Source organism: Megascapheus bottae, chromosome 2, assembly GCF_031878675.1.
Source record: "Megascapheus bottae isolate mThoBot1 chromosome 2, mThoBot2.hap1, whole genome shotgun sequence".
Taxonomy (NCBI): domain Eukaryota; kingdom Metazoa; phylum Chordata; class Mammalia; order Rodentia; family Geomyidae; genus Megascapheus; species Megascapheus bottae.
The window spans coordinates 31,246,683-31,260,062 of NC_143510.1; positions in this window are offsets into that span (position 1 = coordinate 31,246,683).

The window sequence follows — 13,380 nt, forward strand, 5'->3', positions numbered from 1 at the left end:
TTCCAGTTTTGCCAATGGATTCTCTTGTATTCAAATTAGTCAGACCCACTCAAGCTTTCTGTTCTTGAAAACTCAAAATGCTAACCCAAATAGTTGTTTTTTAATTTTTAATTTTTAAAAATTAGATATAGAAGAACAGACAATATAATTTCTGGAAATATCTAGCAGATTGTTTGACCTATCTGAAGCCTTATTTTAAAAATACAAGGTTGTTATGGAGTTTTTCCACTGCGTGTATTTCCCTACAATATGATGGAAGACTGCATTGTAGACCTGAAGACAAATTTATAAGCTGGTTTCTCTCTGATGGTTATGACTGGAATAAAAAAGAGAAAATCTGAGCATCTGTCTGAAAGAGTTCTACTAAGTGCGTGTATGAACAAACACACAAACACACACACACACACTATTTTCCAGCCTTTTCTGAAAACAGAAATTTTATCTCTTTTCTTATGTGCTCATTCAACAAGTATTTTTTTTCTTTTCTTTCTCTGTTCATTCAGGGAACAAAACATTGAAGTTACTATTTATTCTCTGGGCTTCTCAGAAGGCTCATGATCAGTCTGGAAGACAATCAATAGATTCAGAAGGGGATGGTCTCCACCACCATTGAATGGTGATAAATAGACACATTCTGCAATTATCATGAGAATTATGCGTTACCATTTTACAGGAGAAAAAGAAGCTATGCCTCAACATTTAAATCCCAAGAAACAGTTTTCTCCCTATTCTTTCATAGAGCAAATCTTTGGGTTGGTTTTTCACTGGGAGTTTTTTGAGTCTTGCCTTGCTTTTATTCTGCCAAAAGCCTAATGATGCTTGGATGCATTCTGCATAATAAACATACTCTGAATTTTTGATGACTATTTTAGTACAATAACATTCCCCACCCCATCTCTCTTCAGAATAAGTGTTTCGCATGATTTGAGTTATGGGAGGTTTTTGGAGTTAATGTTAAAGATAATAAGACCAATGGTAAGATCACTACCTCCTGTGAGTAAGGGTATTATGTGTTGTAGTTTGTGTGTCTAAGGCATTGAGGAATCCATTCTCATGTAAGATGACTTCATTCTTTACATACTTGATTGTAACTTATTCATTGGTGACATAACAGGAGGGTGATAGTTAGCACTTAGTATTTCCTGAGACACGGATGAACGGGCTGGTCACGTCTATGGGAAGTGATCATAGAAAAGAGTAGCAGAAGAATTGATGTAAGACCTGGTAGGGTAAGTAGAAAAGTGGTCCAGCCAGTCACCACTACATAACTAAAGTTTACTATTTATGGGAAACTCCAAAAGCGGAGAGCATAACAGGAGTATCCCAATGGAGAGGAGGAAAGTCAGGAACTGTAGGTAAGCAACAGTAATCTAGCATTGGTTGAGGGCTGTCCTAAGGACACGAGCTCCACAATCTCCCCCACAAGAACCTTTATGGAGGGACAGGTGTGTGCAGTAGTAGTCTTCATTTGAAGAGACTGGTAATATGACCTGCTGTAATTTGTCACATGATCATAAGGAACCCTTCATTTACTTTAGAGAGCCCAACATGTAGGAAGTAATGGATGGGGGGTGCAGGAACAACTTTGTGAAAAGGCAGGATTGAATGGCATACATGTGCATGCTTTGAAAAGGAAATTACTTGTTCCAAAATGTCCCTTTTTCCCCCAGAGATTTTGATGTTTCCAAAAATGTCACCATCATCCTTAGACTATTTTCATCAAAATAACTTGATAGGACTTTATAAAATCAAATTCCTGGGTCCACACCTGCCAGTCAGAGCTCTGGGAGTTGAGAGACAGAAAACACATCCAAGTAAATTCTATGAACTACTGAAATTTGGAAATACTCAAGTATTTCTTTTCCCTCTGCTGATCTTAACATATCCTTCAAATGAAAATAGGTTATTTCCACCAGAATTTTAATACATCCTCAAATCTATGGGAAACACAGTTATCTCATGTCACCTCTATGTCTGTGGTACTTACATAGCTCAAGACTGTCTCATAATGAAAGTTCAAAAGATATCAGTCAAATGAGCGAATGCTCATTATAGAAAGTAGAAGGCAAGGATTCTTGGTGATTGAGTGAGTCACACTTTAGTGTGAATCAATTTGTCAACTCCTTTCCTCCAAGGAAGGAGGAACAGATGCAATAATAGAACACTGGGAGCCAGAGGGAAGGAACGGATAAAAATGGAATAAGGATTATTCTTGCCAGCTACAATATTATCCATCTGCAAAATGAGGATGGAGTCAGAACCTATTTTTCTTTTTGCTTCTCTGGTATCCATTCCTTTGCCATGGTATGGGTCACCCCCAGATTTCTTTAGGAAACCATTCCTCCCTTAGGTGCAATTCAAGTTGTGTTGTTAAGGTTTTACTTGAATCTGGCCAACCACTTATTTCATTTCTCCTGCATACATGTAATTGCTGGGAACAAAATGGGCTGGGCTGCAACTGAGAACAGTGAGCAAAAGTAAGAGGGAAACATCATTGAATTTACAAAGAAAAGAAGCCTTTGATCACTTTGAGGATAGAAGTGGAATAGATGGTGACAGCTATCTCTATCATCACATTGGGAGTGCCTAGTTAAGCAGAAAAGAAAAGAGCTTCTGGATTCATCCATGTCTGAAGTTCCTGTAACTGATTTGATATTTGATAATCGTCTAATTTTGATTGTTTTATGTTTTTGTTTGTGTGTTTATTTTGTTGCTTGAAATGAAGAGTCCATGGAGAAAAGAATGTGGGACTAATTAATCTCCAAAGAAGTGCACCAGATTGTATCATTTAATAATTGTGGATGCCTGAAACAATTGAACATGAATCCTTGTTCTGTGATTTCCTATCTCAATGAAACTTAACCTGCTACTTCGACCTTCTGGTCCTTAATTTTTATACTATTGTAGAGAACACAGATATTGGCCTTACTAGGTTCTGAAGATTGTACATATGTTTAAGAGTAACCTACCTTGCAGGTAGGTTCTTCAAATGGAGATCCTTTGTTTTAACCTAATCAGGACATTCTAGATATTCCTAATGCCTCCATGAAATATTATCACTCAGGCAGATGGTACATTGTTACTAATGGATGATTTTTTTCCCTTAAGGGTTTTCAAGACTTCAAATAAGATTTTTTTCTCTCATTGTCATAATGTTTGAGCCTAGCAAAGAAGCTTTGGGGCATTTTCAAGGTCATAATGCACAGTATGACAAGATATGTTGATGAGATATAGAAAATGTGGAGACGGTTACAACAGATTATGTTTTCCAAAGATTGCCATGATATCTTTTGTATCACAGGTGTTCAGACATTGGCCTTCCCAGTTCCATTAAGAAGTAGAGTCTCATTCCTCTCTCTCAAATCTGTGCATGTCTCCATTACTCATTCAGACCATGAAGTTTTAAGGAAGCTGTGCATATGACTACTGAAGCTAAGATTGCTTGTTTTCTGGGATAATTCCACTCAGGTTACTACCTGATGGAACCCAGATTTCAGGATGTAAAAAGCTGCCTATCAAAGCTCAATTTGCGCTAAAAGTATATTATTGCTTTTTATTTTGAATAAATCTCAGTCCGTGAAACACCCTGTGTATCTGCTACTTAATTCTTTCTTCCGTGAGACCAAGAACCCACTGGATCTCATTGAGTTGACTTTCCATCAGTAATGTTAGCATTTTAGGTTCTAGCTACTATGTTAAAAATACTTGTGTGAAAGGTAAGAGGCTGTAAGGCTCATTAGGTCTGTGATCTTTGTCAACAAAAAGAGAGAGAGGGAACGGTGTGGTTAGAGTGGTAGAATTCTATTCCTGAGCTAAAAAGCCAAGTAAAAAACCAAGAGGACCAGAGTTTAAGCTCCAGTACACATACACACACACACACACACACACACACACACACACACACACACATTGTATTAAATATTATATTAAAAGCTACTTTAGAATTTCTTGAGTCTGTGATAACTTTCAGGAAGTCAAATAGCAACAACCTAGGAAAAATATATAAAAAATGTTAACTAATGTTCATTAATACTTATATATGTCATGTCCTACATCATATTTTTTTATAAGAATTCTCTCTCCCTTGTTATCATAGTCCTATGTATCTGGTACCATTACTGTGCCACTTTGAAGAAAGAAACTGAAGCAATAAAAGTGCCAGTTCTGTGCTCAAGGTCACACAAAGATGGATAATGTGGTAATTGTGCTCCAGAGCCATCACTCTTAATCAATCTGCCATATTGTGCTTGCCTGTTGGATGCATTCCCTTCCAATTATGAGACAGACAACTTTCTTTCAGGTCAGATCAGTGGCCGTTTATGCAAGCTGCCTGGCCTAGGACTCTACAGAAACACAAAGTCTCACAGGGTTATAGTACAGTGTTGTACAACAAAGATAATTCTCTAAATATATACAAGGATTGAAAGGAGACATAAGTGAACATAGAATACAGACGGATTCACTTCTGTTCCTTATGGGTGAGTCAGCATTTTCAAAGTCAATTTAATCTGGAAAAGATTGCCAATTCCTAGTCAATGTAGAACTGGTTCTGGAGGCCAAAAACACTTTAGTGACTCAGGAAAATATGGTCTTATCATTTTGCATTAAATGTGCCTTTTAAGGATGAGATTGTTCTCTCACTTTGATCTTTGGGAAGACTGCTTTGGGAAGATTTAATTCTTGTCCTAGAGTTGAGTACATTTTGACAAACAGTCCTCCTTCCCCCCCAAAATTTTAAGACCCTTACCACTCAAAATGTTGTCTATGGACCCGCATCCTTGTCTTCTCCTTATGCCTGCAAAATCTCAAGGGCATTTTCCAACATACTGACTCAGGATTTGCATCTTAATGAGATGCTTAGGTGATTCATAGACACATTAAATTTTGAAAGGCACCATCCTGAACAAATATTTATTGAAAACCTATGTGTCATACATCCTTCTAGGTTTTAAGGAGGTGGAGAAACTTGCTGAAGCCATGGAGGAGGAATAGAAGAACCAAGCAAACATAATTCCACTTCTTAACAAGTGCTATGGAGAAAATAAAACAGGGAAATGAAGGTTCCTGGAAAGATGTGGCTAAATTGGGCTACTCAAAGATGTTATCATCTGATCCAAGACTTGAGTGACAGGAAGAGGCAGGTATGTGAAGAGGGGGTAAGGAAATGATTGAGTCAGACATGAGAGAAAGGCAAATGCCACATCGAGGAAGCAGGAATGAGCCTGAAGTTCTTTGTGAACTGAGGAGAGGTCTAGCATGTGAGTAGGGTCCTTCATTCAATGGCTACTGAATACCTGCTATATGCTAGTAATTACCCCAATTACTGGAGAAATTGTGGTCAACAACACAAACAGCTGACGCACACAAAGCTCATATTCTAGTTTTCAAGCCTGATCAGTAGTAAATATGAAGATAGGTAATGGCAAGCCAGGCAGGACATAGGGACAGAGAAAGGTAGAAAGGGCCTTTCCTTATGTAAAAAAAAAAGTGGGCAAATTGTGGCTCACAGGCTAAATCCAGCTAGGTGCCTATTTATCTTGACAAAGTTTTATTGGGACAAAGCAAAGCTCATACACTTAAACATTTTCTATGGTTGCTTTTCTTTCACATTATTATTAACATAACTTAGTTGTGCAGGGGAGTTTTATAATTGCATGCCCATATATATTTTCTTTTTTCATATATTTTTATTGTAATTAATAGAAGGGTTACATTATATTCACCAGATAAAAGGTGCAGTACTTCACAAACATTGATACCCTTTCTCATGTTTTGGTCCCCATTTCCCTCCTCCCACCCCTGCCCCTCATCTTGTTTTCCCCACTTCCCTGTCATATTTCAAATAACCAAATAAACCTATATACAATATATCAGATACCAAGGTAAAATACTGTAACAATATGAGATAACCAAGGGACAGCAAAAGAGATGAGAGATAACATAGTACATTAGGGACAAAAATCACACATTATATGGCTTTTGTTTCTATATCCTGGAGGTCCTTTCATTTAGCATCATCCTATATGGCCTTATGTATCTAGGTTTTACTCTATTGCAAATCTCTGTATGGATGCTTTTATACAATGACGGAATTGAGAAGTTGTGACAGAGCTCAGATGCCTTCCCCTACCCCAACCTTATGTATATACTATGTGGATCTTCACAGACATAATTTCAACCCTTTGTTCTCAAGGAGTGAAGAAGGTCCACGAAGGGTGTGAAAAAATGGTTATCCAAGAAAACAGGCTGAACAAGAATACAGGTAGGAAGGCCAGGATGGTGATTCACACCTGTAATCACAGCACACGGGGAGATGAGGCAGGAGAATTATAAGTTCCAGGCCAGCCTGTACAACACAGTATGTTTGAATTCAGCTTGAGCTACATAGCAAGATCTTTCTCAATATTTTTTTAAATGTATAGGCCAAATCCAGATCATGAAGTCTTTTAAATGCTGATGAAGAGCTCAGGTTTTATTTAAGAATCACAGAATGTCATTGAGTGGTTTGAAACAACACTAAGATGATTTAATAATTGGCCTTTTTATAGATTCACTAGCAATAAGAATAAACTTGTCTGGTTTCTAGCAATAACTGTGCAACAGACAGTATGAGATGAGTGTTGAAGTGATTATGGATTCCTCTTTGAGTGGGGCGGTGTCTGGATGATGTAGATTTTTGGTCACAGTAAGAATTAAAAGATGCCTAATACAAAGGAGACAATTCTTCTTTGCCTCTTTTTTTTGTATAGTCACATTGCAATTAATATAGCTTTATGCAATTCTTTATGAGTGACTGATTTGAAACAATTCTTTGAAGTGGATGTTGTAATTTAACTTCAAGTCTGTCTACAAAGCAACACAAAAAGCTGCTTTCTTTTTAGCTTCATGTCATGATTGGTTTTTCATGTCTTGACTGTATTTATCTGTTTGTCTACAAATATTTATTGAGGGTCTATTATGACAAAGTCTAGTACTTGGCAAAAATGGTGAGAGGCTTACCTTGGAAAGATCCTGTGAAATGTTTCCAGGAAAAACCAAAAAAAGCAATTGTAGGCAGAAAAATGCTGGGTAACTATACATTCAAAGAGATGGAAGAAATTTAGAATCTTTACAAGAATTAAGGTAATTGTATTAAAAATATTAAAGGAAGTAAAAGTAGGCTCCAGTAGCTCACATCTCTAATATTAATCAGGAGGCAGAGATCTGAAAATTGTCAGGCCATGCAGCAAAGTCCATAAGAATCCAATCAACTGCCAGAAAAGCTGGAAGTACAACTGGCTCAGGCGATAGAGTGCCAGTCTTGAACATAAAAGCATGGGACAATACTTAGGCCCTGAAATCAAGCCCCAAGACAGGTAAACCAATAAAAGGAGGTGCAAATGAGATATGATTGAAACCTCTCCAGTTCTGAAGGGCAGGGATTCCTTCAACAAAGCTAGGAATGTTAAAATGTGGGTCACACAGCAGAGTAAGAGACTCAAAGTTTGCCTAGCTGTCATAAATCCCTTAGGATTTTTCACATGCTGGATAATGCATTGACTCATTCAGTTCTCACAATAAGTTCACGAATAGCATTACTTTTTCAAGAGGGATGCAGTGGGGGCATTGAAAATTTAATTTGCATTTGTGACACCACACCACTTGGTGGTAAAGCTATGCCTAAAAGGCAGATGTGTTTGGTCCTTAAGCTCAGTTCTTGAAATCCTAAGGAATACTGCTAGAATGAAGAATAGGTTTAGTATATGGCCAAGAGGCATAATTACTTTATAAAACTGATCTTTAGACTTCCTCTGACAGCTTTCCTCTTAGTACCTTTAGTGGGGAATAAGTGCTGGGCTGCTATATGTAGGAATTTTATGAATGGCAAGTGGAATTTAATTGTGTCTAAATCACATCATGCACTGATCCGTGATTGAAAATCCAAGTAATAAAATGTGTCCTACCATTATCTTTAGGGTAATACTCAGAGTAATATATTATCAGAGTAATACTCAGAGTAATACATTATCTTTAAGGTATAATAGTCAGAATGAAGAAAGTGATCATAAATGTGAGGAAGAAACTTTGCGAAGCTAATGAATAACATTCACCATGTGGAGGGGTAAATGCATGCCACTGGCTGTGCTAAGTGAACTCTGCATAGTATGCGCAGCAATCTCTCTTAGGAGTTATTGATTACTGTTGTCACTGTATTCTAGAGGACATGCTCGTTTCACTCATTAGTGACAGCACTGGGATTCATATTCACCTCTGCCTGAGTGTAAACAATATGTATGTACTTGAAACACTACTGTTATTTTTTATGTTGCCAAGTGGATTTTTCACCCACAGATGTACCCCATTACAACCTTTCAAATTTTAGTCTGACTAACTTGTCCGATTCTTGGCAAGGAGGGTAAGAAACCTCAAGTGAGGAGAGTTTGTGTCAGTGACGTGTCATTCTTGGCTGATAGCTTTGGACATATCTTCACAGGTGAACTGGAGTCCCATGGATCTTTATGTTAGAGATTTGGGAAGTGATTCCACTTAAACTGTACATCAGAGGAGGTAATTCTTGCTACAATTCCAGAGCAGGGCACAAATCAGAAAACACCGCTCGATTAATTCCGGTTGTACCATTTTTGTTAGCATTGAGTTGCGCTGGGAACCACAGAGGGATGAAAAGGGGAAGAATCTTTCACAGTTTTATGATAATTAGATCACTATAAAATCCATCACTATGGTCTCTTCTTAGGGAGATGTTAGCCTATTGATATATTGACTGATTAGCACTCCATTGGCTAACTGGAGTGCTAATTCATTTATCCATCTGACAAATATGTATTCATTTCTACAGATGTTCTCATTTAATATTCCCCTTTGTGTAGCTCAGTGATGGGCAAAGCATGATTCAGAGACCAGTAGCATTTGCATTACCTGCTCATTAAAAAGGCAGAAATTCAGGCCCCACCTAAGACAATCAGATACTTTCGGAGGTCTTTAGCAGTCAGCAGTTAATTTTGAGGCATGGTAAATCCTTGACGGAGGCAAGTTCTATGTATGTTGGTTTCAACTGAATTGAAGTTTTTAAACTTTATTTTTATCTTTAAGTAGTTGTAAAAAAAAAAAAAGGTGTGCCACTCAACAAAGTGGTATATGAATGAATACTTGAGCGATGCTACCCCTTTTATCATTCTCCTCCATCCTGCCCATAACTAGATTTCTTGAAGGCAGGAACTTTTCCTCTAGCAGGGTTTCTAGAGCCTAACCCAAACCTGGGCACCTTGTGTGCTCTGAAGAATATTGTGAGTGGATAAATGAACTAAGGTATTAGGCTAAAGATCTATAGAGTACCATTTGCCTGATCCTGTCCAGTTTTGTGATTTTCAGAGAAGGGACTCAAAAGTGGAGTACTGAAAGGACATAGTCAAGATCTCAAAAAAATTATTAGGCACCGTCAGGTGTCAAGTACTAATCTAATGTCCACAGACAGAGGCTATAGGAAAGAAGTATAAAGAACTATCTTCCTTGTCCCTCCTTCCTTTGGAATTTGACACCATGGCCTCGGCCACATTCAGTGAAAACCAGCAGGTCACAAAAAATCTTAGAAAAGCATCTTTGCCATGATTTATGATTTAATGAATGGCTCCGACAGAAGGCACAGGCCAACTGTTTGCCATCCATCTCTACTAAAGACAGAGTAAAAGGTGCTAAGTTTACAGTCAGAGAAAATAATCTTAGAGAAGAAAAGCAGAGCTTGCAACAATGAAAAAGCAATGAGTTCTTTATGAGGTCATTTATTCATTTACTCATTCACTCAACAATAATTTCTGGGCATCTAATAGGTGCCAGGCTTCATCTTAGGTACAGTAAATAAAATAAACACAAAATTTGATTAGCTACCAATGGACTTGTGCATGGCAGGAAAATTCCATGGCTCTGTGGAACCTAAGATATTCTGGTTTGAGAGGGCTGCTCTCAAAATAGTCTGGGCTGTGAAGGGTAAGCTGGAGTCAGTGAATTCCTCAGTGTTCTGCCCTTGGAAGCAAGTGTTCTTAAACAGCAGCTTATCTGGGTTAGAAGGAAGGGGTAGACAGAAGGGAATTTGTGCCCCAAGGCAGAGCCACTATAATTTCCCAAAGCCCTTTGCCATCTGAGCATTTAGGGTTTCTGGTTATAGCAGCAAGAGGGAATCTGTACAAAAAGCAGGACTCTAGCCAAGGTTAGTGTGCATCTTTTGTTTGTTTATGAAGGCAAACCTTGCATAATGACCACGGTCAAATAATCTATGGCCATGTTCTTACTTAAGAGACAGAGCATGCTGTGAAAGATAAAGATGATTTGCTTTGACTTTCTATGTCAGCCAGTGCCTTGGTTATCAGAATTGCTTGGGGACAAAGGTAGGAGCACAGAGAGATAGGGCTCTGGAAATCTATAAAGCATGTATCCTTCAGAGATGTTGCTTTGTTTATTTCAGAGAAAGTGTGATGGCCTTTATTAGGAAATAATAAAAGAGAGAGAACAAAGCCTAATTTTCACACTCTGCTAGCAAAAGCAAGAATAGAAAAAAAAGTAGATGATAGTAATTTATTATTAGGAAAGCATACAGTGTTGGGAAAGTAGAATGGTTTGGATTCCATATATAGCTAAAATATCATGCAAGTTCTCCATATTACACATACTACATGGTACCAAGCATCAAATGGAACCCCACAAATTCCATTCTAGGTCACTAGAAACTATTGCAACCATTTCCCCCTAAGATACTCACACACTATGCATCATTATTGCAATCATTCAGAGGAGTTATAACCTAAAGGAATATTTGAAGTTGCAATTAGTGATAATGTTGTAGCCACTGCAGTACACCCAGGTTTCATTGTCAAGAATATTATTGGTAAGAAAACATGTACATAGCTGGCCCTCTACCACTTGAGCCACATCTCCACCTTTGGCCTTTTGCTGTTTAATTGATGATAAGGCTCTTCAGGATTTGTCTGCTTCATCTGGAGCCAAACCAAAATGGACTCAGCCTAGGATTATAGACATGACCCAGTGCCACTCTGCTAATATGTACCTTCCTGAAAGCATGCTTACATCATCATATATATGTATATATATATATGATAAATATCTTTACCCTCTCTAGGACTTGCTTTTTCTTTTAACAGTATAGCTTTGAGGAGCAAAAGTTCTTAGTTTTAATATAGTCTAGTCTGGCTTATCAGGTTTTCTTTTATGGTAGTGCTTTTAGTGTATAATCATGATATTTCTACCTTCTCCAAGGTGATAACTATATGATTTTATTCTACTTTTACAAGTTTTACAAGTTTTATTGTCCCTCCTTCAGATGGACTTAGAATCTTGTGGGGATTGGAATAAAGTACAACAAGAAATTGAAAGCAAGATGCACTATTTTTCCATTTGGACACTCATCAATTGATCAACTTTCACTTACTCTGTAAATATACTATCCCTTTGCCATAAGTTAGGTGATTTTTGACATATTTTGCATATTTTATGTGGTTCTTTCTATTTGTGTGCCTTGCACTAATGCCACATGGGCTCAGTTTTTATAGGTTTAGGCTTCTTCATTGTTAGCTAAGGGCAAAGCCCATTGATTTATTCTTCTTTAGGATTGTCCTGGCTGTGCTTGTCTATTTCCATTTCATTAGCATTAGTTTGTCAATATGCAGAGACTTTTGACCTATATTACAGTGAACATATAGAACATATTGTAAAAAGGTAATGACTTTAATAGATTAAGACTTTTAAGTCAAATACCTGGAATACTCACTTAGGCTATCTTTTATAACTTTTTAAAAATCATTTTCAGGCATAGAGTCTTGCACATCTACTGTTACAGCTATTTTTTTCCTTTGATGCACTCTAATACCTCTAACTGTGATACCTGAGCAGCTTTTCAAAATGCTGTTTCACAAGCCATAAGACATACATGTAGGTTGCATTGAGGCCCCAACTTCAGTATTAGAATACACAACCAACTTTTGAGTTTTTTTTTTAATGAGTATTCATTGCCAGTGTTAAACAAATAAGATAAATTCTAGAGTCAGTATCCCACAATTTGAAATGATAATGTTTAGTGTTGGGAGTTTGGCCTAGTGTTTAGAGTATATCCCTAGCATGCATGAAGATCCAGATTCGATTTCTCAGTATTATATACATAGAAAAAAGGTGGAAGTGGTGAGGTGGCTCAAGTGGTAGAGCTCTGTCCTTGAAAAAGCTCAAGGACAGTGCTCAGGCCCTTAGCTCAAGGCCCAGGACTGGCAAAAAAAGATATTTAAATACTGACCTCATTGGTTCAATAATATCTTCCGCTGTATGTAAAATTCAGAAATATGATCCTTTGACAATCATTTTAGATAGTCATGACTGAGTCTTTTTTCACTCACTATAACTGAATACCAGAAAATGAGTCATATATCAAGAAAAGAGATGGGAAATCCATTTTATGGAGGAGAATGTGATGGTGTAAGCCTACTAGGTCAAGTTAGCTTTCCATTTCTAGAAAAAACACTCATGACATCAGAATGATCCACACTCATGTCTTCATCTGACCCTGATCAGTCTCTACCTCCAAATCCCATGAATGTGTGAATTTGAGGGTTTCCATTCTTCTTTTTCACTTTGGTTTTTTTTTTTTGTCTTTGATGGGAATTTTTGGTTGACAAATTCAAACAACAGGAATAAGAAAACTAACTTCAGCTGCAAAATACAATAAGACTACCCTTATCTGCAGTTGGTTTGATCACATTAGCATGGAGCTTATGAACACCAAAGAGTGAAAGTAATTCTTAACTTCTCTCTGCATACTTAGAAGAAATCTCCTCAGTTTCACTGAGAACCTGTTTATGCTTATATTCAGTACAATTCTAGCCAGCTTGGTAATATTTGGACTTCTTGACTTTACCAAAACAGAAGAGGCAAAAAAGTACACAGGAGATGGCTTGGCGAACAGCAGGCTAGAGCCATTTGCTATAAATGAGGGATAAGATATATCAGCAATAGTGGTGGCTATTATTTTATTATGCACAGTTCTGTAATTACTACTACTTAAGTTCGAATCAGCCTTAAAATGTTGTGTGCCTCTTTTGAAGATGGTAGGAAAATAGACAACAGACTTTAAAGTGTTTGCGAAAGGAATTGGACAAAACATTGGCTTCACCATCAGAAAACACATTAAACTGGCATTGCTCATCTGGAAATATTAGGAAAACAGTATTTTCATTTGTTACATCTTTCTATTCCACCTATGGGAAAATGCAATTAATAATGACTACAGGACTTTAGGTGAGTGAGGTGAGAAGGATTACCCACAATCAGCCCTTGAACAGTGAATGGCCCAGATTTAACCCTTTGCTTGATAGCCTTATTTGTCAT